Source organism: Hemicordylus capensis, chromosome 3 (assembly GCF_027244095.1).
Source record: "Hemicordylus capensis ecotype Gifberg chromosome 3, rHemCap1.1.pri, whole genome shotgun sequence".
NCBI classification, from domain to species: domain Eukaryota; kingdom Metazoa; phylum Chordata; class Lepidosauria; order Squamata; family Cordylidae; genus Hemicordylus; species Hemicordylus capensis.
The window spans coordinates 226,673,423-226,696,459 of NC_069659.1; the positions used below are offsets into that span (position 1 = coordinate 226,673,423).

General features: G+C 43.7%; 1 long non-coding RNA gene across 2 annotated transcripts in view; it reads right to left on the bottom strand.

Annotated features, from left to right (window-relative positions):
- Nucleotides 1–23,037, bottom strand: part of LOC128351643 (uncharacterized) — a 115,207-nt gene that overhangs the window by 73,340 nt on the left and 18,830 nt on the right. The window contains exon 1 of one of the 2 annotated variants that reach the window (XR_008319934.1): nt 13,855–14,019. The exons of the other annotated variant lie outside the window; for it this stretch is intronic. This is a non-coding gene — a long non-coding RNA (uncharacterized LOC128351643). Of the gene's footprint in view, nt 1–13,854; nt 14,020–23,037 lie in introns of those variants that run through there. 2 annotated transcript variants of the gene reach the window in all.

Below are 23,037 nucleotides of genomic sequence, written 5' to 3' on the forward strand. Positions count from 1 at the left end.
CCCACGCACCTGGTGTACAAATTGGCTGCCCTGGAGTTCACCAGCTTATCAGTCGAGACGACTGTTTGGCCTGGCCTTCCAGGGTTTTTAAATGACTGACAAACTGTTTTAAATTTAAATTGTTTTAAATTGCTGCCCTGATTTCCAGGTTTTTTTAGCTGTTTGAATTGTTTAATTGGTTTTATTCTGTTTTTATAGTTTGATTTTAACTGTTAACTTGTTTTAATTGTTTTAATCATGCTGTAAACTGCCCTGAGCCATTTTTGGAAGGGCGGTATATAAATCTAATAAAATAAAATAAAATAAATAAATAGGTGTGTAGAAGAGGGAGTTCTGACAGGTGCCACTTTTCATTCTCACCCTGTATGACAAGTTGCAGCTATCAAAATTCTCTCTTCTACAAAACTATTAAGAGATATGAGATTCCTGTCCTCACTGAAAAAGGGGTTAAAGTTTGGAAGGAACAAGAATAAGTAATCTTCTCTGATAAGAGTGACCCTTTCATGAGATGAAGTGCAGAGGAGCACTTAGTTAATTTTGGAGCCTGGACCTTAAGTCCTTTCCCTCCACCCCCGGTACCCTTGCCACCGCCAGATAAGCAGCAATGCACTATTTTTTCCATCAGAACATGCTCAGGGAAAGCTGGAAACTCCTCTTTTTTGTATTTTTAGAAGAGATTCTGAATAAGATACTTCCCACTGACTTGCAGAGAGATACCACATTTTGCATGGACAATCCTGCCACTTAAATTAGCAGGCTGCTCAGCATTTGGATGCTCACCAGGCCAGCATTTGAAAGCCACCACCCCCACCCCCGCCCGCAGCCTGCATGGGACTGGACCTCTGCCCAGAAGTCCAGTCCAAAGAGTGCCACTGCTGAAGTGAAGCAGTCTCCTCAGACAGCAGGCTGGCAAGATGCCCTCCACTGCCACCATCGGAACAGTCTTTGGGGCTGATCTGGCTCTTGCAAGCTTTGCAAGGAGTATGGGGAGACACGGGGAGGCTGCTTTCGTCTCCTCACACTCCTTGCAAAGCTTGCAAGAAGCATACTGAGAGAAGAGGAGATTGCTACCAATCTTCACCCCTCCCTACCCCACTTCCAATGCTTGCAAGGTTGGTTTTGAAACAGGGCTGGCATGAGGCAAGGCTGCATTTGGCACCTCACTTCAGCTTCAGAATTCTATCAAAGAATGGCTTCTGAGCAGGGATCAAGTGGGGAAACAAGCTGGATTTTTTTGTTTACAATTTGATGCAATCTTTGTGTTTTTTCTACAAAAACTAAGGGCAAACAGACATCTCACTCATTTAAGTGATACTACTTGGGTGCCTTGTATGTGACCTATTTAGGTGAGCTCTCTAGTGGTATGATGCTCTAGGGACTTGGGGCTTGTTCACACATGTAAATGTACCTAACTTGAGTCCTCATTTCTTGACTTCTCAGTACGTGATGACGAATGTATGAAAGGACTTTGCTTAATTAAAGTTACTGTCATTCAATGTGTGTGTGTGAAACAGCCATTAATGAGCCTAATACCTTGAGTTACAAAGCACAAGGAATGGATCACCCTTTACTTTTTTCTGATTTTTATGGATGCAGAAGTCTTTGCTACATTCAGATATACCCAACTATCTTTATACAACTGCTGTAACACCAATGGAGTCCTTTGGATCTTTGAAGAGAGCACTCAAAAAGAACAAACAAATAGATCCATGGATTTTACACAGATAAATTCTCGATAGCCAAAAAGCAGTCCTTTTATTGATCCAGTTTATGTAGCTTGGAAGTAACATGCAAAATTGGCCTCAACACAATTGCCTCAAACTATAGAAGTGTATGGAGTTACCTCCTGGCAGACCAGTACAGTTAAGTTGCCATATCTGCAGGATTCGGAACGTAAATGTTTGCTAAATTTAAAGTAGCTCATCAAATTCCCCTTTACCAGTAGAGTTCCAAACTGGATCAGTTTGAACTGGGCCCAGTTTGGTTCAGATTCAGACCAGCCTTGGCCAGTCCAGTTCAACTCCAAACCTGTCAAGCCAAGTCTGCTAGACATAGAGACTGGCTCAAACCAAGCCAGCTCGCACACCCCTAGTCCCTGGATCCCAGAGAGAGGAGGCTGACCCATTGGCTGGGTGATAGCTTGTTCTTTGTTCTCCCCCTCATGGTTCTCTGAAGAAGAAAGTGGAGGGGCGGGGCCTATCTTCACTTTTTATTCCAGGGCCCACTCCAAACTTGCTATGTCCCTGTTAGGAGAGAAGGCAGCTTCTTATATCCATTCTATCCTTGGCCCTGTCATGTTCCCATTTCCTTGCTTGTGCTTGCAGTCCTCTCCAGTAAAGGAGATGGGGGAAATGGGGACAACAGGACAATGGGCAGAAAGAACAAGGAAGAAGCAAAGCTGCTGTATCACCTGCTGCTTCAATATGCACATGCATATTGTCTGGGTTGTGACTGGGCACTTTATTTGCCAAGCTGCCCAGAGAACAATTGTTATAGGGTGGCCAATAATTTGTTGACAATATAACTTCCTCTCTCTCAACACTAGAACCAGGGGTCATCCCATGAAACTGGTTGCCAGAAAATTTAGGACTGAAAAAAGGAAGTATTTTTTCACAGAGCTCATAATTAATCCATGGAATTATCTGCTACTGGATGGCCACTATTTTGGCTGGCTTTAAACATGGCTTAGACAAATTCATGGAGGACAGATCTACCTATGACTACTAGCCTGAATAGCTATAGGACACCTCCAGACTCAGAGGCAGGATGCCGCTAAATATCAGTAACTGGGGGGGAATAGCAGGAGAGGGGGCATGCCTATAGATAGCTCCAAGTCAGCTCCAGGCAGTCTTGGATTAAACTGACTATCTAGACCCATTTCAAAATGGTTTTCGGTGGGCTATTGGATGGAGACTGCCTTGGTTGGCCTGATGGATGATCTCTAATGGGAAATTGACAAAGGGAGTGTAATTCTGTTGGTCCTTTTGGATCTCTCGGTGGCTTTCAATACTATCAACCATAGTATCCTTCTGGAGTGTGTCTGAGGGGGGTCGGAATGGGAGGCACTACTTTTCAGTGGTTCCACTCCTACTGCTTGGGCACATTCCAGATGGTGTCACATGGAACTGTTGTTCTTCAAAATGTGAACATTTATATGGTGTCCCCCAGGGCTCCATACTGTCTCCAGTGCTTTTTAACATCTACATGGAACTGCTGGGAGAGATCATCAGGAGATTTGGTGCAGAGTGTTATCAGTGTGTTGCTGACACCCAAATCTATTTCTCCATGTCAACATCATCAGGAGAAGACACAACCTCCTTAAATGCCTGCCTGTCAATGATGGGCTAGATGAGGGATAACAAACTGAGACTGAGTCCAAATAAGACGGAGGTACTTATTGTGCAGGGTTGGAACCTGGGAGACAATTTTGAACTGCTGGTTCTGTATGGGGTCACACTTCCCCAGAAGGAACAGGTACACAGTCTGGGAGTGCTTCTGGATCCAAACCTCTCCCTGGTGTCCCAGATTGAGGCAATGGCCAGAGGTTATTTCTATCAGTTTTGGTTGATGTGCCAGCTGCATCCATTTCTTGAGATAAACAACCTCAAAACAGTTATACATATGCTGGTAACCTCCAGAATTGACTATTGTGATGTGCTTTATGTGGGGCTGCCTTTGTATGTAGTCAGAAAACTGCAGGTGGTATAAAATGCGGCAGCCAGGTTGGTCTCTGGGTCATCGTGAAGAGACCATATTACACCTATATTAAAAGAAATAAGTTTCCGGGCAATATACAATGTGCTGGCTATAATTCATAAAGCCCTAAACAATAGGCCAATAGTATTTAAGAGAATGTCTTCTTCACCATGTGCCCCATTGCCCATTGAGATAATCTAGAGAGCTTTGTCTGCAGTTGCCACCTGCTTGTCTGGTGGCTATGCAGGGATGGGCCTTCTCTGTTGCTGCCCCAAGACTCTGGAATGCACTCCCGGCTGACATAAGAGCCTTCTGATCTCTGACCATTTTTAAAAAGTCTTTAAAGACACATTTATTCACTCAAGCTTTTTAACTAGACCTGTGCTTTTAAATTGTTTTAAAGTTTTAATTTCTGTTTTAATTTGTTTATGTTTCTGTAAACTGCCCAGCGATGGAAATTTGGGGTGGTGTACAAATAGCCACCTAATGGCACAGTGGGGAAGTAACCTGCCTAGAGAGCGGGAGCCTGTTGGTTCGAATCCCCGCTGGTGTTTCCCAAAATATGGGAAACTCCTATATCGGGCAGCAGCGCTATAGGAAGGTGCTGAAAGGCATCATCTCATACTGTGCGGAAGATGGCAATGATAAACCCCTCCTGTTTTCTACCAAAGAAAACCACATGGCTCTGTGGTTGCCAGGAGTCGACACTGACTCGACAGCATAACTTTACTTTACTTTACTTACAAATGTAATAAATAAATATCTCTTGCCTGTGTGCTTCCCTGAGGCATCTAGTGAGACACTTTGTGAAACAGGATGCTGGACTAGATAGGCCTTGAGCCTGATCCAGCAGGGCTGTTCTTATGCTCCTTCCTTTAAGGAGTTCAGCGTAAAATGTGGTCTAGAGTACGGGACTTAGACCTAGAGATTCAAATCCTTACTCAGTCACAAAGCTTACTGGGCCCTTGAGTTAGTCTCTCAGTCATCTCATTATCTCTGTCTAATCTACCTCAGTTTTGTTGTGAGGATAAGGGGAGGGGAGCATGTATAGTGCCTTGAGTTTCATGTAGGAAGGGCACAATAAAAAACAAATAACATAACACCTCCCTTTAGACTCTCAGAGTAATATCAGTTGATAGTTGGCAGTTCTAGCATGTAGAGGGTAAGTAAGTAGCAAATTATTTTTGGTCCCTTCAAATAAGAAAGTTGGCAGAAAAGCCTCTGGTATTCTCCTTGCTGGAGTCTGGTGTTTTGGCTTTTAGCCTCTTTCCCTCTGTATCCAACAGGCGGTCAACAGACTTCGCCATGGCTGAGTATTCTGTCTGGAATGTTTCTTCACAACAGTAAACCTCAGAGCAGGAGTAGTCAGAAGACCTATGCTTAGCCCAAGATGAGATTCAAGGCCAGCTGTACTTCCCCCTCTCACTCTGCCAATTAATGCTTTTCTCAAAGTCTGTTATTACTTAGCCACTTTGCTTCCAATGAACTGATTACTGTACCACAATATGGGCAATATATATTTAGGAATAACAGTTCTGATGATTGGACACAGGCACATCATTTGTGGTTTAAAAAAATCTACATACATCGATAGGGGCAAACTACATACTACCATACACACAAATGTGTGAAACAAAGCCCATATTTGGTTAATGAAAAGCAGCCTCAGGAGACTGAAATTTTGAATGGAGGACTGAAGGCAAAGCGGGATGGCCAACCCATTAATATTTGGCAGTTTTCCCACCCTAAATCCTGCCCCCTGCTCCTTTCCCCTCCATAGGGTTCCAGATGTATATTTATCCTTAAATCAAGAGATGAGAGCATTGTTTTACAACTGGTGTGATTTAAAAACTCCAGTTGAAAGCAATCAAATCTGATGTTTGTTTTTGCTCCTCTTTTCTCTCCTTTGAAAAGCTCCTGAAGAGCCTTTTACTCTGTATCCAGCAATCGGACAGCTACTCTCCAGACTGAAATGGCCTTCACTTAGTTTCTCCCCATTGTTTCCCCCTCCACCCAAGATGCCTTTTCAAAACCACAAAGTCGACATGAACAGGGTGTCTGCCAGGATGAACTCAGCCTCTGACTAGGCCACCATGTGCAGCACACCACAGCTGTCTTGGCACCCATGTGAAAAACTTTCTCCCTAGGTTTAGTCTCCCAATGTGACTTAAACAACTCGTTAAAACTCTCTTTCTTTTCCACCCCCTCCATTGCTTTGAAAAAGACTCTGCCTCAGGAAGCCAAGTCAGAGAAACATCCCCATGTCAGCCTCAAAAAACCAAATCAGACATTAATACAAACAAACACACTGTGGGAAACAGACAGGAAGTCAGGAAAGCCCCTTTTGTGACTAGACTATCAGTTTCAGGAGCATCGCCCTCTGAATTTTAAGTTTCTTCTATTGCTTAGGAAAATATATAATCAAGGCAATCTATAATCAAGGGAAGATTGGCTGCTCAGCAATTTTCCAAATGTGCATCTCCCTTCCTCCTTAAAGTAAGCAAAGAATTATTGAATGCAGGCTCATTTCTCTCACTTAAAATGAGCAATATCAATAACAATCAGAACAAAACAAAAAGCAAGAAGAAAACAAAATTGGCATTTAAGCTGTGGTGCCTTTCTGGCCTTTGTTATACATGTGTATGGATAGATAGATAGATAGATGGATGTACACTCTTAAACAGGTGGTGTTCAGAGTGGGAGCACACAGCTTCCCAGGAGTTAAAAGAAAAGAAAATTAAAGCAAAGGCGTTGCAATATGGCACCGATATTGTAATGGAGGGAGTTGCAAAACATGGCCTTAATTACTTTGCAGACAGTGGTGCATTCACACATAATTTGAAACTGGAAGTTGCCAGATCCATGGTTAACTTTTAAGTCCATGAACTGCATCGCAGACATTCATCCAATTTTGGTCCGTCAATCTCTGTTTTCAGGGTAGGGGAGCCCCACTCACTTCCTGGTCCACCAAGTCTTCATCCCAGCAAGTTTGGTAGTGCTCACATTGCCAGACTATGGGCAAGGAGTCAGCACGTCTCCAGGGCAGCAGCCATTGGCCACATTCTTAAAGGGGGCATGCTGAGTGCATTTGCGCCTTTTCTAAATGGACTGCCTGCCCTTGGCAGGGAAAGGCCATTTAAATCCCTTTAGATGCCATGCCATGCAAGCCCTTCTTCTGACAGTGATTGTACCACCACCTTCCTAAGAGCCCTGAAACAAAACTGTCTCACACAAGCACAATTTCTGATGGGGGGGGGGAGATCTTGGGGGCACTATTTTCCTGTTACTCAGGAAAGGGAAGGGAACATGATGACTTCCTAGAAGGGGATATATACTGAACTCATCTAAGGTCAATGACCAAATAAACACTACAGCAAGGAGCAATACAGTACAATACAGTAAAATAAGTAAAAATTTAAAAACCAGTTTTCAGACACCTTATTTTACATGCCTCCGAACAAAAACAAACAATCCTTTGAGTAACTTCTTCATGCCTACCTCCTAAAAAATAAACAATAAAATGTTCCTCAGACCAATCCAAATGTTTCTTTTGATAGGGGGCGATCTGAATGGAATGGGCAATATCATCTAAAGGGCAGTTAAACAAAGTATGTGTTAATGTTTCCACCTCAGCAGCTCCACATGGGCACAAACATTCCTCCAAGGGGATCCCTCGAAATCTGCCCTCCAACACAGCTGAGATAGATAGATAGATAGATAGATAGATAGATAGATAGATAGATAGATAGATAGATAGATAAAGGATCCTGGGATCAGGTCCACTGCGAACAAGGATGCTATTGCAAGGGTTTACCCCAGAAAAACAGCCCATGGAGACCAACCCACACTCCTGCCCTGTGCAGCTTTCCAGCAGGGGACTAGCACTCTCATGAGAGGGCCAGCCTACTGGGGAGAACCTTAGGCTCAAAAAAATCTTTGTTCTTCTGTTGGACTGTACACTCATGAGTTGAGCTAACCCCAAAATGGGGGCCATTTGTGTGGGGCCCCTGCTGTGTCTGGTTAATGATAGAACTTTTCCACAGCGACCCCCTCCTCTCCAGGGAAGCCTTTGACACACCCAAAGGAGAATTTGATGCTCCATGTGTCCAGGCATTGCTGGGTGGGCAGACTATGGAGACTCCAGGACCGGAGTCAGATCTTTACTCTCATTCAAATTTCCTGGGTTCAGACCAGCATTATGCTGTATGCAGATCTGCTGCCATGGGAAACTGAGGGAGAGGGAGCCCCAATTTCAAGTGACCCCAGGAGAGTGGGGTCACAGTTCTAGGCAAAAGGGGGGAAAAAGGACATGTTCAAATGGGAGGAAGGGCTGGCAGAGGGCACATTTTGACAGCTTCTTCACAGCAGTGGAGAAGTACTGGATTTTTATCAGGTACAAATGTTGGCATGTGTTGTGCATGTGTGTATGGGAGATTTCCCCCAAATGTGCCTATATGTAGTCCTCCTTGGGCTCCTTGGTCAGGAGAAGCTCTGAAGCAAGAAATGCACTCTTCAAGGAATAGAGCATTTGCTGCAGTGGGAGCTTCCCTGCAGAATTCCCTACTAAGGGAAACTCACTTGATCAGCTCACTTAACTGGGTGTTTTAAAGAAAACAGTAAAAACATTTCTGTCTAGGAGGGTAATCCAACTGGGAGGAGGCTATTCCATGGATGCTGTGGACTGGTTTCCTGCTGATCAATGATGTTTTTGTCTTGTTGCTTGTTTTAATATTTTGTTTTTTAGCCTGCACAAGAGTCATTACTGGCTAGCTAACTGGCAGCATAAATGTTTTAGCATAGCTAACTAACTAAAGTAGCTAGCTAACTAAAACATTTCAACAACAAATACATGTTCCTTGCACATAAAATTAATTTGTGCAGAAAAGTCCGCATTATCATTCTGGGATCTCCTGATGCTTCACTGTCTCCTGTCCTGTTTTCTTTAAATGATGACCAGGTCAATGTGGCTCATCATGAAACCAAACCAAACCACCGACTCTAGCCTTACGGGTCATACCACTGTCCTCTGCACTGTAAGCTAATGGAAGCTTCCCTCCGCATCTTGGCAAGGGACACATTCATCAGTACTACAGCTTATACACCCCTTCACTTTCCAATCTGTTGCAGTTCTGTTCCCGTCACCCCTCCCCGCACGACTGCTATTTTAATGAGTGTGTGCACACACACATCCTAAGCAACACAACACATCAGTTAAATTTATGGAATTTGCCACTGGCGGATGTGGTGATGGCCACCAATCTAGATGGTTTTAAAAGAGGATTAGACAAATGCAGGGCTAAGTCTATAAATGGCTACTAGCCACTGTATGGGGAGAGGCATCCCCCTGAACACCAGGTGCTAAGGAGCACCAAAGGGAGGGGTGGTTCTCCCCTTTTCCCTGCTTGCAGTTTTCCCAGATGGCCACCTGCATGAGGCAGGATATTGGACTAGATAGGCCTTTGGCCTGATCCAGCAGGGTTTTTCTCATTACATTTGTGTTTCTTGTGCAAACATTGTCTTGGTTCAATGTTTTGGTCCTCTCAGTTTCATCTTGGGAATGTTCATTTGAATGTACCTTCATGTGGTGAAGAGATGGTACTTTCTAGAGTGGAAACAAATTTGCACCAAGAAACCTTTCTTGAAATTCTTTCCTACAAATTCTGATGACAAATGTTTACTTGATATTCACTAAACATTTGATATCACAGTTTCACATCCAGAAATATGTATTTCACTATTTAACAGTTATTCATATTCTGCAGTATTTGATAGCTGATTGTGAGCCTCCAAGCTGCTGCTGCACAGCTCATCTTTTTGGATTTTTACATTGGGGGAAGAGTCAAGGCCTGGCCATGACCGAGGAGTCCTCATATCTGAAGACTTCCTCCTGAGTTCCAAGGACAGTAAGTCATTTGAGAGTTCAGTGAGATTGTAAGCGCAGCAAGATGGCAAGAGAGATCTGTTTCCATCTTAGCTGGACACTGCAGGAGGTGAAGTCTGAGATTTCAGAAGGCTATTGAGGCAGAGAGAAGTAATGGCAGTGGGACCCTATGCGTAAAGGAGGGGGGACCAGCAATCTCAGCAATACTACTTTCCTTAGTAGCCCGTCTTTGCTTCTCTCCATAAGAGAAACTGTGTGCCCTCTGCTGATGATCTCTGACTGAACAAGCTAATCTAGAGGACTGCCTTTCCAAACCGTCATCTTGGGTCCCAAATAGTTAATCTAGCCCAATTCTGTTCTGTCAAGTGCTCCTAAGCAGCAGGGTGGGAAATGACATGGATAGTATATATGCATACTGTACTTGCAAACTAACTTGCTGCCACCTCTTTGAGGGGTATATCTCAGGAAAATATGGATCTAGTCAGTGCCAATCTTCAATGGTATTTAGTATATGACCTTTGAAAGCTTATGAAATTTCACCTGCCAAGATGCAAACAATCAGAAATTACCAACAAGCGTAAAAGCACACAACCACTAAGGTAAGTTTTCACATTTACATATGAAATATGAAACTTAAATGCTGAAAATTGAATCTTGCTGAAATTTGTTTAATCTTTAGCACTCAGCACATTAGGGCAAGTTCTAGTTTTCTACAGGCTTTCTTTAGGTAGTAAATGCCATCTCCTTCTACAAGAGAACACAGAAATTAAATATTTACTCTATAAAATGTGGTAAAAATAATGGCATGCTGATTTTACCCTCTCAGAACCAATATGAGAATCAGACCTTTGGCATGCCTTTCAGAGGTTCACACAGGAATTCACTTCATATTGTTAAAATAGACATATGTAAATCCAGCATGTTCAGTTCGGATAATTATATGTTAACACAAGGTAAAACCAGAAATGGGTATCGCCAGGATCAGGGTCTATTTATGTTTTTGGTGACTTTTCCCCCCTGGCCAGACACACATTTTGATGTCTTTAAGAAGAACTCAAAATAATTACCAGACACATTCCCTGGATGACTCAGCCGGTTGAACTAAACTCAAAACATGTGCTCATCATCAGGAAGTGGAGAATTCAGCCCACTACATCAGTAAACCCTGGAATAAGCAGTAGGCCCTGCATAATATCCTTGTCAAATAGATAGATAGATAGATAGATAGATAATGGAGGGAAAGCAGAACTTATGTAAAATGATACATTTTTTCTCATAACTCTGTAAGACCAGCTAAAAGACCATAAAACTTCACGAGTGGAGAAGAGAGCAGTTTTGTGTGGGAGGGCTCCAGTCTCCTTTGCCCTCCTCTTGCCCCTTCCTTTATCCTCTCCTGCCCTTTGCTCTAGCCCCCTTTCCCTTGGATATTGGGAGCATTCTGTTTAGTTTCTTTACAGCATCTTCATCTTAATTCTTCATGCTTTGTTTACTCTGTTCTTGATTACTTGTAGCTGAATATGTGGAGAAAAGCACTGGGCCGGTTCCAACAAGACTTCCTCCCTCCATGGCTGGACTGGCCCATGCAATTAAAAGAAGGATATGCCGAGAGCATGACCATTGTGATGTCTTTTGCAGAAGCCCCAGCATTATCGTGTGGGGGGGAGGGGGTGATGGCTCATATTTGGAGTGTGTGTAGAGGGGCAGTTTGGATGATGTGCCCCTCACAATAAGGTGACACATCAGGAGGATACTGGGACATCCACAACAGATGTCATGATGGGTGCACTTTTGGCATGTCCCCCTTTTTATCACAAAGGCTGGAAATGTATTGTCAGAACCAGCTCAATGTCTCTGAGGCAGAACAACGAATGACACTAAATATATCACTGGCCTCAACATGCTTCAGTTTCCTTTGGTAAATAGCAGTTGCACTGGGTTGAGTTGGAATTGTGATAGGGTTGGTGGGGGGCTAGTCCCTGTCATGATCTTGATCAGGGGGCCTCTTGCAGCTGCTTTTTGCAAGGAAAAACAGCTCCCATTGGGACCAAATTGAGCTTTTATTTCCTTGGCAGCCACTGGGGGAGGGAATCAGACTGGGACAACGGCAAAGGGGAGAGATAAAGCCTCCAACCCACCATTGTGGTCCCTATCCACAGGATCCATAGCACTGGAATACGATTCCCAGGCACCCCTGTGCTCTTTTGTGGCCTCCCCTGTGTGTCTTCTCAGCCTTGCTCGGGCTCTCCTGGAGTCCCTGCACCCTCCTGGCCTTACCGGTGCAGGTAAAGGTGAAGTTGTGCCATCGAGTCAGTGTCAACTCCTGGCGCCCACAGAGCCCTGTGGTTGTCTTTGGTAGAATACAGGAGGGGTTTACTATTGCCTCCTCCCACGCAGTATGAGACGATGCCTTTCAGTGCCTTCCTATATCACTGCTACCCGATATAGGTACCAGTGGGGATTCAAACTGGCAACCTCTGGCTTGCTAATCAAGTCATTTCCCTGCTGCACCATTAGGTGGCTCCCTGTGCAGGTACTGCTTCTGCTTCCTCATGCAAGAATTCCACCCCCACCCACCCCACCCCCAATGCCCCAGAGGTACTACCTGCCACATATTGTCCCAGGAGCACACACCCCCATGTGCCAAGGATGCAAAATGCATATCAAAAGCTCGGATATGATCTTCCTGCACAGTCCTGTAATTCACAAATGCAAGTCACCACTTGGTGTTGCCATCTTAAACCAATATGAATGTGCATGTGTAAGTCAATCCTTCACTCTGATAATATAATGGCTGCCAGACAACTAGCAGTGACTGAAATTCTTCCATTGGGGATTTGGGGATTGAGCCGGGGTCTTTGTCAAAAGCTGGATATGACCTTAAGACTGGTTTCAATTCTCATTCTTAAGCAGCAATGGAGTAATTGGCATACCCTGGTGGTGCAGTGGTAAAACTGCCGCCCTGTAACCAGAAGGTTACAAGTTCGATCCTGACCAGGGGCTCAAGGTTGACTCAGCCTTCCATCCTTCCGAGGTTGGTAAAATGAGTACCCAGAATGTTGGGGGCAATATGCTACATCATTGTAAACCGCTTAGAGAGCTCCGGCTATAAAGCGGTATATAAATGTAAGTGCTATTGCTATATAGCATTTTTCAGTTTGACTGGGCAGGTGCCTAGTGATGTTTAGTGTGGCTCAGGGGCAAGATCTAAGGTGGCACCCGCCACTGCCTTTTGCCTTAGCAGCCCCTGTTCACCTCCCTTTGCCAACCATGACGCAGTCTAATGACATGCTCTGCCACCCCCTCCCAGTGAGAAGAGGCGCCTGTGCAGTAACGTCATTATTCCATGTTGCGGCTGGCAACGGGAGGCAGGATGGACCGCCATGCTGTTCATGATCAGGCAGTGTGAGCAGTGGGGGCCATGTCCATGGGGGCCCCCGCTGAGGCCTCCAAGCACTGGTGGCCCACGTGACCTGGCTCCCCTGCTGCCCCTATCAATGTGTGCATGTGTCATGACTCCTACCAGAGCCAGAGAAGGAGTGGGGAGTTCACTGGAGTTGAATGCTTGTCTGGAAGGGATTCACAGTAGGCTACCACTATCTACTTTATTTTTATGTGGGGAAACCCACTCTCCATTTGAGGTTCCTGCTTCCTGGCCAGAGTGTGGGTGTGTAAAGAGGCAAAATGCTCCCAAAAGGGGCTGAGCAGTCCTAAGCTTTCAAAGGCGTGTGACTAAGGCAGACCTAAAATGAAGAGTAGCATGGATACCATATTCTGCCCGACTATGTCCTTGCGGCTCAGGTGCTATCGAAACCACCGTCCATGTAATTTTATACTGTGACGTTTACAGAGCTATTCAGATAAATTTTATTTTTCCCCTTTTGAAGAATTTTCCCACACAGACGATTTTTATTTAAATTTTCTGCTGTCCAATTTTAATTCAAAGATGTCAAATATTGTGGCCACGTACTGTTACATTATGTGCAAATCTCATACTGTTTGTGTGTGATGTATACATTATTATTATGTTCTGGTCAATGACCGAAATAAAGTACTACTACTACTACTACTGCTACTACTACAAGAGTAGCACACTTCAGCAATAAGGACTAATTATCAGATTAAACAAAAAAGGTACCCAGTAAGAATAATTGTATTTTCATAAAATAAATTGTAAGAGAGAGTTTTCATTAACCTGGCAACACAGATTCCAAGCAATCTGTAAAGAAAAATAACTTCCCTGACACATTTAACTGACTTGGTCATAACGTTTTACTTACAGGCTGCATCCTTCCCATATTCCCAGCAGCTCCCAGCCTACTGCTTTCTTGGGGCCTTCCTGAGACAGACTAGCAGAGCAGACCTTTCTCCTCTCCAGTAGATGATTGAGTTTGTAGTTCCTATCCAGTTCTTCAGATTGGTCCTTCTGCTTTGAGTTTCCCGGGCTTTTTTCCTTATTTGGGAAAAATTATTAGGGCTTTTATTCTTTATGAGGGACAGATGTCTGGTTCTATGCCTCAAGTAGTGCAGGATATGTCATGATGCACAACATGCCCAGGTTTGCACAACATGCCCAGTCTCTGAATATTGTTCCTGAGGCTGGAAGTAATGCTCATGTGTGCATCCGGTATTTTGGCAGCTCCCCCAAACCTACATGAGCTATATGTGAAGTCGGTCTTAATGACCAAAGTGAATCATTTAATTTCAGCAGGCCTGCACAAATTGTAGCCCACCAAGCCAAGTGCCATCCAAGCGCATATCTGGCAACCCATCAGAAGCTTGAGCTCCTATTTTTGCTGCTTGCCTGGGACTGCAAGAGGTAAAGATAGGAGCTATTAAGCACACTGGTAGGTGACATTACAGGCCGGTAGGCTGTATTTGGTCTGGTGGGCCATTAGTTGTGTAGGCCTGACTTTAAGCATGAACAGAACTCTTTGCTCTCTAGATTTTACTGCTCTGTAGAGAAGATTTGAAATTTGGGAGGAGAGAGAAAGGAAAATCAAAGCATTTGGAATTCCAGCTCTGTCTTTTTGAAGGAGCTGTCTAGTTTAGTCCAAAGTCTAGTCAGTTCGCACACTAATTGCCAGTGCTTATATTGAGAGTGGAAATAAGAAGGAAAACAGCTGCAAATGATTACACATGCGACCCTTCCACAGTGAAGCATGGGAGCCAAGGACAGCTTGGTTGGCTCATGCCACGTGAAAGCATGTTACACTGTCTAAATCTCTTCTGTGGAAGAAAATACTCCATTTGTTATGAAGCTCAAGGTTTTTTTATAAGGTATCTGTTGTTTTGTTTCTGAAAGCATCCTCAGGAGAAATTTCCTTTCATGGCACAACACTAAAATAGAAATGCATCTTTGAGAAACCTGAGGACGTCTCAGCCAATTCCCTGGTGAATGAATGTCTATCTATCTATCTATCTATCTATCTATCTATCTATCTATCTATCTATCTATCTATCTATCCCCTGCTAACATGGCAAAGAAGCACCTTTTAATGTGGTGATTCTCTTTATTTAGCAGGTGGGGAGTAATTGGCCCTATCTACCCCCAGCACAGTACCTCCAGTGACTGTTGCTGGTGCCTATCTTGTGTTTCTTTTTAGGTTGTGAGCCCTTTGGGGACAGGGATCCATCTTATTTATTTATTATTTCTCTTTGTAAGCTGCCCTGAGCCATTTTTGGAAGGGTGGTATAGAAATCGAATAAATAAATAAAATAATATCTATCTATCTATCTATCATCAAATTTGTATGCCGCCCCAAACTTCCGTCCCTGGGTGGCTTACAACATAAGAACAAGCCAAAACACAAAAAACCTTAAAATTATTATTATTAAAAACTCACTAAAACTGTAATTGTTACTGCCACCATCCCAAATGGGCACTTAATTAACACCACTTCTTTTTCTGCCACCTTGCCATTTGGAGTGCCTAAGTTTAAAAACTAAATGTTTGGTTACCAATAACAAATAGCACAACAGAATATTTAAGTGTAGATAGGTACAGCAGCTTTAATTCAGTGACATTTTAATGAAAGAAATAACAATTAGATTTTTATTAGAAAATGGAATGCAAAGCATAAAAGAGAGAATGTAGTTTTAAATCTGGCTAAAAACCAAACTTTCTTGATTACCATAAAGCAAATGTCATATGCATACTGTGCAGCATAAGCCTATGTATGTTTACTCAAAAGTAAGTCCCATTGTGTTCAATGCAACTTACTCCCAGGTTAGTATTCATAGGATACATCGTGCCTTAGATACCTAGTTTCTAAAAATCAATGTAGAGGTTCTTTCAGAGTATCCAAGGTGACTCCATTGACATGGTCATTGGGTTCAGGAGAACACTCCACTAATGCCATGTGTCCTCAAGCAGACATGCGGTAGAATTAAGTGAAAGATTTTCAGGCCCAGCTCTTATGGTTATAATGTGTGGTGTAACGGTTTTAGTGGTGTAGTAGTTAGAGTGTTGGACCAGGACTGGGGAGACCTGAGTTCAAATCTCCATTCAGCCATGAAACTCACTGGGTGACTCTGGGCCAGTCACGAATCTCTCAGCCTAACCTACTTCACAGGTTGTTGTGAGGAGAAACATAACCATGTATATACTGCTCTGGGCTCCTTAGAGGAAGAGCACGATATAAATTATTATTCATTATTTATTATTATTTATTTTACATATTTTTATACCACCCAAAACCTACATCTCTGGGCAGTTCACAACTGCCCAAATGAAATAAATGAATGAATAGATAGATAGATAGATAGATAGATAGATAGATAGATAAATGGCCTCTTTTGCTAGGTGGAATGCCTTGTTTCCAGGGGAGTGGTTTTCAAAGGAATGATCAGAAATGCAATGATTTCCTCATAAACAATTCTCTAGGACCCTGATGCCAAGCCCCAGTGCCCATGTAGATTTTAATGTCCATGAATGGTTAACCTTGGAAACATCTAAATATATAAAGCTGCTTGGGCCCAGTGTTCCCTCTAACAGGAATTCCCAGATGCTGTTGACTACAACTCCCAGAATCCTCAGCTGCAATGGCTTCTACAACTCCCAGAATCCTCAGCTGCAATGGCTTCTACAACTCCCAGAATCCCCAGCTGCAATGGCTTCTACTTGGGGATTATGAGCGTTGTAGTCAACATTTGGGAAACCCTGTTAGAGGGAACACTGCTTGGGCCTCACTGACTCACTCACTGACTGACATGAAACACTCAGGCCAAACCATGAAAGACAGAAACATGCAACGTTGCACAGATTACCAGAAAAATAAAAAATCCTAGAAAAATTGATTAATTTGCCAGAAAATGAAGAAAAACCTTCCCATTGGAAAATCATGGGGAATGATACTTTCTGACAAATTCTGGCAGTTTTCCTGACTACCTTTCAAGAGAAAATTTAGACTTGATTGATCAAAGCTGCAGTTCATGAGGTTGCTGGCTGTCATGCTTTCAGACAAACAGCGCTTGTGAGCATGGTCATCAGGGGCATAATGCCTTCCTCCCTGCTTTCCCCCTTGCAAGTGGCGCTCACGGTTAGGATTTATAACATCTGAAGAGAGCTATTGTGTCATCAAGGAAGTCCCTCTCTTTTGAATCTTTGCTGCTTCTCCTCTGCTACTTCTGTAGCCTTCTTCCACCCCTCTCCTTAGTAGCTCTTTCCTAGCTTTCCTCATCTAACCTTTATCTCTCAACAACAGCTCCAGCAAGAGTTCAACTGCTCCTCCTGGTAAGCTGCCCTCCACACACTACTGCCTTCTCCTAGGCATTGTATGTTAAGCTATATTATGTTAATTTTCCTTCACCCCATCCTAGCTGTATCGGCCAACTTGAGTGTGTACAAAGGAAAAGTAGGTAGAACTAGCTGGGCTAGACACAGAGCACAGAGCACCTGTGCCTCTAGTTCTCCGCCCGCCGCTGCCACGCACTTTTCCTCCCACCTGCCATTTTCTTTGCCCGCCCACCACCATTTTCTTTGCCCACCTTCCTGCTGCCATCATTGTTTTTGCCCACTGCCCACCACCACCATCTTGTCTGGAGCTGCCACTTTCCTCTTCCCCTGCTGGCAGCTCACTCACGAATTTTCACAAGAGCTGCCACACATGGGATTAGCAACGTGTACGCCTAAGATAAATATATATAGAGAGAGAGATAAGCCAAGCGCTCTGCATCTCAGCATTCCAAACAGCACACCAGGCATGTTTCCATGTGTGACTATTCCTGTATCTGCTGCCACCATTTATCTCCAGTAGTCCTCTCCTATCTATCTATATAATTCTCTAAGGCATACCCATGGCTAGTCCCATGCGTGGCAGTTCTCGTGAGAGATCATGAGCAGAAGGACTGTGGTGATTGGGCAGTGGAGATTCCATATGCAGATAGGAGGAAGGAAATTGTGGCACCATGGTGATTGGGCAGTGGGGATTCCATATGCAGATAGGGAGGAGGCGCCCATGATGGTTAAGGTCAGTTATAATGCAACTGTTACTGGTTGGAAGATGTTCTTGATTGTAGAGGAGAGGAATCTCTCTCTATAAAAGGATAGTGGGCAGGGGTCTGCGAAGAGAGAGGTCGTGAGGGAAGAAAGAGCCCCTTCAGAAGAAGGAGGCTGCCGTTGTGTGAATTAGATGAGGAAACAAGGTGAACAAGGTCTGTTAACTCAGGAAAGGAGAGAGAAAGAAAGAGAGAAAGAAAGGGAAAAAGAAAGGGGAAAAGAAGGGAAGGGAAGAAAGACAGAGGAGAAGAGCGAGTGGAGGAGAGAGAAAAGAAGGGAGGGGAAGAGAGAAAGAAGGAAGGGTGAGGGATGGGCCTGAGCCTGTCAGCGACCTGATGGGAACGAGTGGTGGCGGTGGCGGCAGCAAGGAAGGGCCAGGTCAACTACTGCTGCTGCTGCTCCTGTGTGGAGGAGCAGGAGCAGGGCTTGGGTGAGGGTGGGGAGGTCTTTGGGGACAGGGGGCTGCAGCATGGCCAATAGGCACCAGCCATGCTGCATCCACAACCAGGAGGGGTGAGGGGGATGGAGTAAAGGGATAGAGGAGTGACCAAGAGGGGTGAGGAGGATAGAAGCAATGTGATGGAGGAAGAGGAGCAGGAGTGTGGCTCAGGTAAGGGTGGAGAGATCTTGGAAGTGAGGGGGGCTGTGGTAGGGGGTGAGGGGAGCAATCAAGTACTAGCGCACAGATGCTCTGTGCGGCTTAAGCTAGTAACATCTATTGCCCTGGATGGCAAGATAATGTTTTAGGCATGGGCTGTTTATTCAATACAGAAAGTCCAAATATTTAAAAAATAAAGAGGATTTATTGTTTCACAAAGAAAAAGAAAAAGACACAAAAAAGATTTTTTCCAAGGAATACACAGTTCAAAGCACAACTGTGTACCATTTTCTATCCTTCAGTCTGAGTCTCTTTCTGCTGGATGCTCTTTGGCAGCTAACCTCCAACTGACTCTACAGCATACATTCTGATATCTATAGAAGTCCGCCTGTCAATCTAAGTCCCTGGCAACTGTTGCCATACTTCAACTCACTATCCTCCAGACCAAGCAACATATAAACAGTTCTTAACCAGTCAGTTCTTCACACCATGTGCCAATACAGCAAGTTTTTAATAATAATAATAATAATAATAATTATAATTATAATTATAATTATAATTATTATTAATAGAAAAAGACCAAAATAATCCCAGTGGTAATTGGCGCCCTGGGTGCAGTTCCAAAAGACCTTGAAGAGCACCTCAACACCATAGGGGCCACAGAAATCACCATCAGCCAATTACAAAAAGCAGCTTTACTGGGAACAGCCTATATTCTGCGACGATATCTATAACAATTGACAATAAAATTCTGGCATCCCAGGTCCTTGGGAAGGACTCGATGTCTGGATAAAACAAACCAGTCAATAACACCTGTCTGACTGTGTAAATAAATAAATAAATAAATAAAAATCCTATTCACCTGAACTTCAATGTGTGCAGAGCCTACCTGTGGTAGGGAAGCAGGATTGTGCCTGCTTGCCTTGCTCCCAGACCTACTTCATGCAGTGTACATAGATGTTAGGAGGCTTAGTCCTGTTCCATGCAGTCTTTACTGCTCAAAATTAGGGAGGGAAAATCGCATGGATTAGGCTTATGCATATTGGACTCTAAAGGTAGGCCCCATTTAAACATTGTGATATGAGGTGGGCTGGGTGAGCTTGTGGGCGGGGCAGGTGAGCAGACGATCCCACTCTCCCACGCACTTGGAGATTTATGTGAAGAGGTCATTTGGAAACAGGCAAATTATAACAGACACTGAGGAGACTTAAACTGAGAAAAGAAACATCAGCATATTATTTTTCAGGACAAAGAAACATGAGGAATTGTTAATAGAACAGAATTCAGAAGAAGCGCAACATCTTCTGGGTTTTATTTTTAAGCACAATAGGCCTAATAACATGCAAGGCCTAATGTCGGTTTATTCGTGTTCTGCTTTGTGTGACAAGATTTGCTTCATGTAAGGATCATAATGAGACTAACTATCCCCAGACTCAGATTTGAAAAGCAATTGTACAATTTCGGTATTGAGGAGCTTCTTCATTGGCAGAAAAATATGACACACACACACACATGCACACACTTTAAAACATCTCTTGTTATGGTCACTTCTGGGGTGAAGAGTATAAATTTTAGTAAAAAGAAAAAAGCAAGAGCCATGGAAATGATACTGGGCAATGTAGTTACCCTTATTACAAAACTTAAAAGTTTCACTACAGGGAGTTTAAATAATTGAGAATCCAAATTAGTAGTGAGTGGCATAAAATTACAGTTACTTCTTTGAGAATAAAGAATGAACTACTCTGAATAATCTAAGAAACAGGGTGTCTGCAAATCCTTTCACACTTATATTTGCATTTGGCTGATACAAATGGCAAAAGAATAATTAAGGCCAAATTAACTCAAAAGAAAGTCATTCAGAACTCTGTGGAAATGGAAAATGAAAAAGAACTTGGATTAAGACTCTGCATTCTAGGGGTAAAATGCAGATTGGGGGCATTTTGACTTGCAAATGGAAGAGACAAAATGAAATTGGATAAAGATACATATTATATATATTCAGAAAGAAATGCCACTGTGCATGTTAATAGGCAGAGAAAAGAATTTGAGTTGATCCAGAATGTACAGATAAGTGAGCAGACCGTTCTGGTGAGATGTTATTTATTTGCTGCTCTTCAGCCAAGACTTTCTGATAGTGTGCAATAAAATACTATTAAAAATAAAACAAAAACATTTCAAAACTGTTTTGTTTTAAGCTAAAAATTCCAGCATAAAACAAAATATTACAAGGGAATTTGGTACAATATATACTACAAAAATTCTCAGAGGCAATTATGAGAATAATTGCTGCAGTTGCTATAATTTTGCATTTTGAGTAAACTAAGAATGCTACAAAATATAACTGAAAGCATGACAACCTTCAAAGAAGCAGAACATATAGTACAAAGCTGCCAGCAAATTCAGAATATAAAGGTTTGCAGAAATTCCACCACCGCCTTCAGGGACATACAGTAGTCCCTCGACCTACGAACTACTCGACAACCAACGTTTTCGACTTACGAATGCCAAAAAAGACCGGAAGTAGTTGGCGGTTTAGATTTGGCTTCCTCGACTTACGAATTTTTAGATGCGGTTTCCTCGACTTATGAGTGTTTCCAGACCTCCGTGGGTGCGCTTTTCGACCTACGAAAATTTCGACTTACGAACGTCCGTTCGGAACGGATTAACTACGTAAGTCGAGGGACCACTGTATAAGAAAGACTTAGGGATCTAAACTTCTCTCTACATTATAATTATCATTGATGTTTTCAGTGCCTAAATTACCCATCAGAAGACCTATTGAAATTAAGCTGCCTTTGAGTAACTTGTGAAGAAGTGTTGGTTCAAACATGAATTTTCATCACTTGATGACTGCAGCATCAAGTGATGATTTGTAAGTAAAAATGGATCTTCACAGATGTACCACCACAGAAAGAACCTTTCTGTTACTTACTTCAGTTCAGATGTATGTCTGTTCACAACAGTATTCTGAACAAAGCTACATTGTGTTTGGAGCAACTTGACAGAAGCCAAGTTAACTACTGTAAGTGGTAAAGCAGCTCCTGGACCTGATTGTTTTGGGGTGTAGCTAACATATTACATGTTTTTTGTTTTTTTTAAAAAATAACTTTCCATAAAAGAAGTCCCTGCTGCTTGATAACTGTTCCCTCCCACTGTGAATGTGGTGGGGGTGGGTGGAGTGGGTGGGTGGCACTGGCACTGGGCCAGTGGGGAGGCAGTAATGGTTTGTTAGTGTTGTTTCTCGCAGGATTTTGTGATAAGTGGGAAGGAGAGGTATAATTACTTTTCTGATAAAGTTTTGGATGCATTTGGGTGCTCCAAATATCACAGATAGCACCTAAGAAGCGTAAGTCACTAGGGGCTTCCCGCACTCTGTCAGGCAAGGAATCCAGCCCTCCATTGCAGGCCCTACTCCTGGATGTTGGCACGAAATTGGAGCACCTGCTGGAACAGCAATGCAGTTCAACCCCTTTGGGTGACTGTGGGTCACCAGCATGAAGGGCTTGTCCCATGAGAAGGAGGCGTCCCATTGGGGGAGTGTGAGTTCAAACTGCTTGTTAGGCTTGTTAGGCAAGATTAGCAGCAAACTTGCTGCCTTAGAGAATAGGTCTGGGAATGGTGTGGCTCTTCACCTCTGAGAAATGCTGGGGAAATGCAACCACTTGGGAAATCTACGTGGGGCAATAATTGGATAGCAAGAATCATGAGAGACAATGGCTGGCATTCACATGGTGGCTTCAGAACCTCGGGTCCATTGAGGCCAGCTTACGGGGGGATTGGGAGATGGGGCTGAGCTCTGCCGGGGCTGGCTTCCCCTTCCTTTTCTTTTCAGGAACCGACATTTGTCATTGGGACACCAGGAGCCATGATGCCAACTGGAACCATGAGATTTTGGACCCCTTTGGCACAGAGCTTCCTGCTGGAATTACTGAGTGGGCCTTCGAGTTTTGGGGATCAGGCCAGCTGCATGGCAGTAGCATCGTCTTCTTCAGCTACAGAAGTGCCTGTACCTCATGTGGGTGGAATGAGAGGCCTGGCCAATCACAGCTGACAGGTGCATTTGATTTATCCATCCATCCATCCATCCATCCATCCATCCATCCATCCATCCAGTTTATATACTGATTTGGCGATTTGGAGACAGAACAAATCACCCGTTATAGGAATGTGCATGGAACTGGGAGGGAGAAGTTCGAAGGTGGGCGGGGGGGTTGACTTTAAGGACAGGGGAGGATTCACTTACCCCTTCCTCTGCTTCCCCCCCCCGCCGCCACCACCACTCTATTTGCAAAGGGTCCATCAAGGTGGCAGCATAGCTCCCTGCTGCCCCATTGCCTCCTCATCGGATCCTACGTCAGCAGAAGT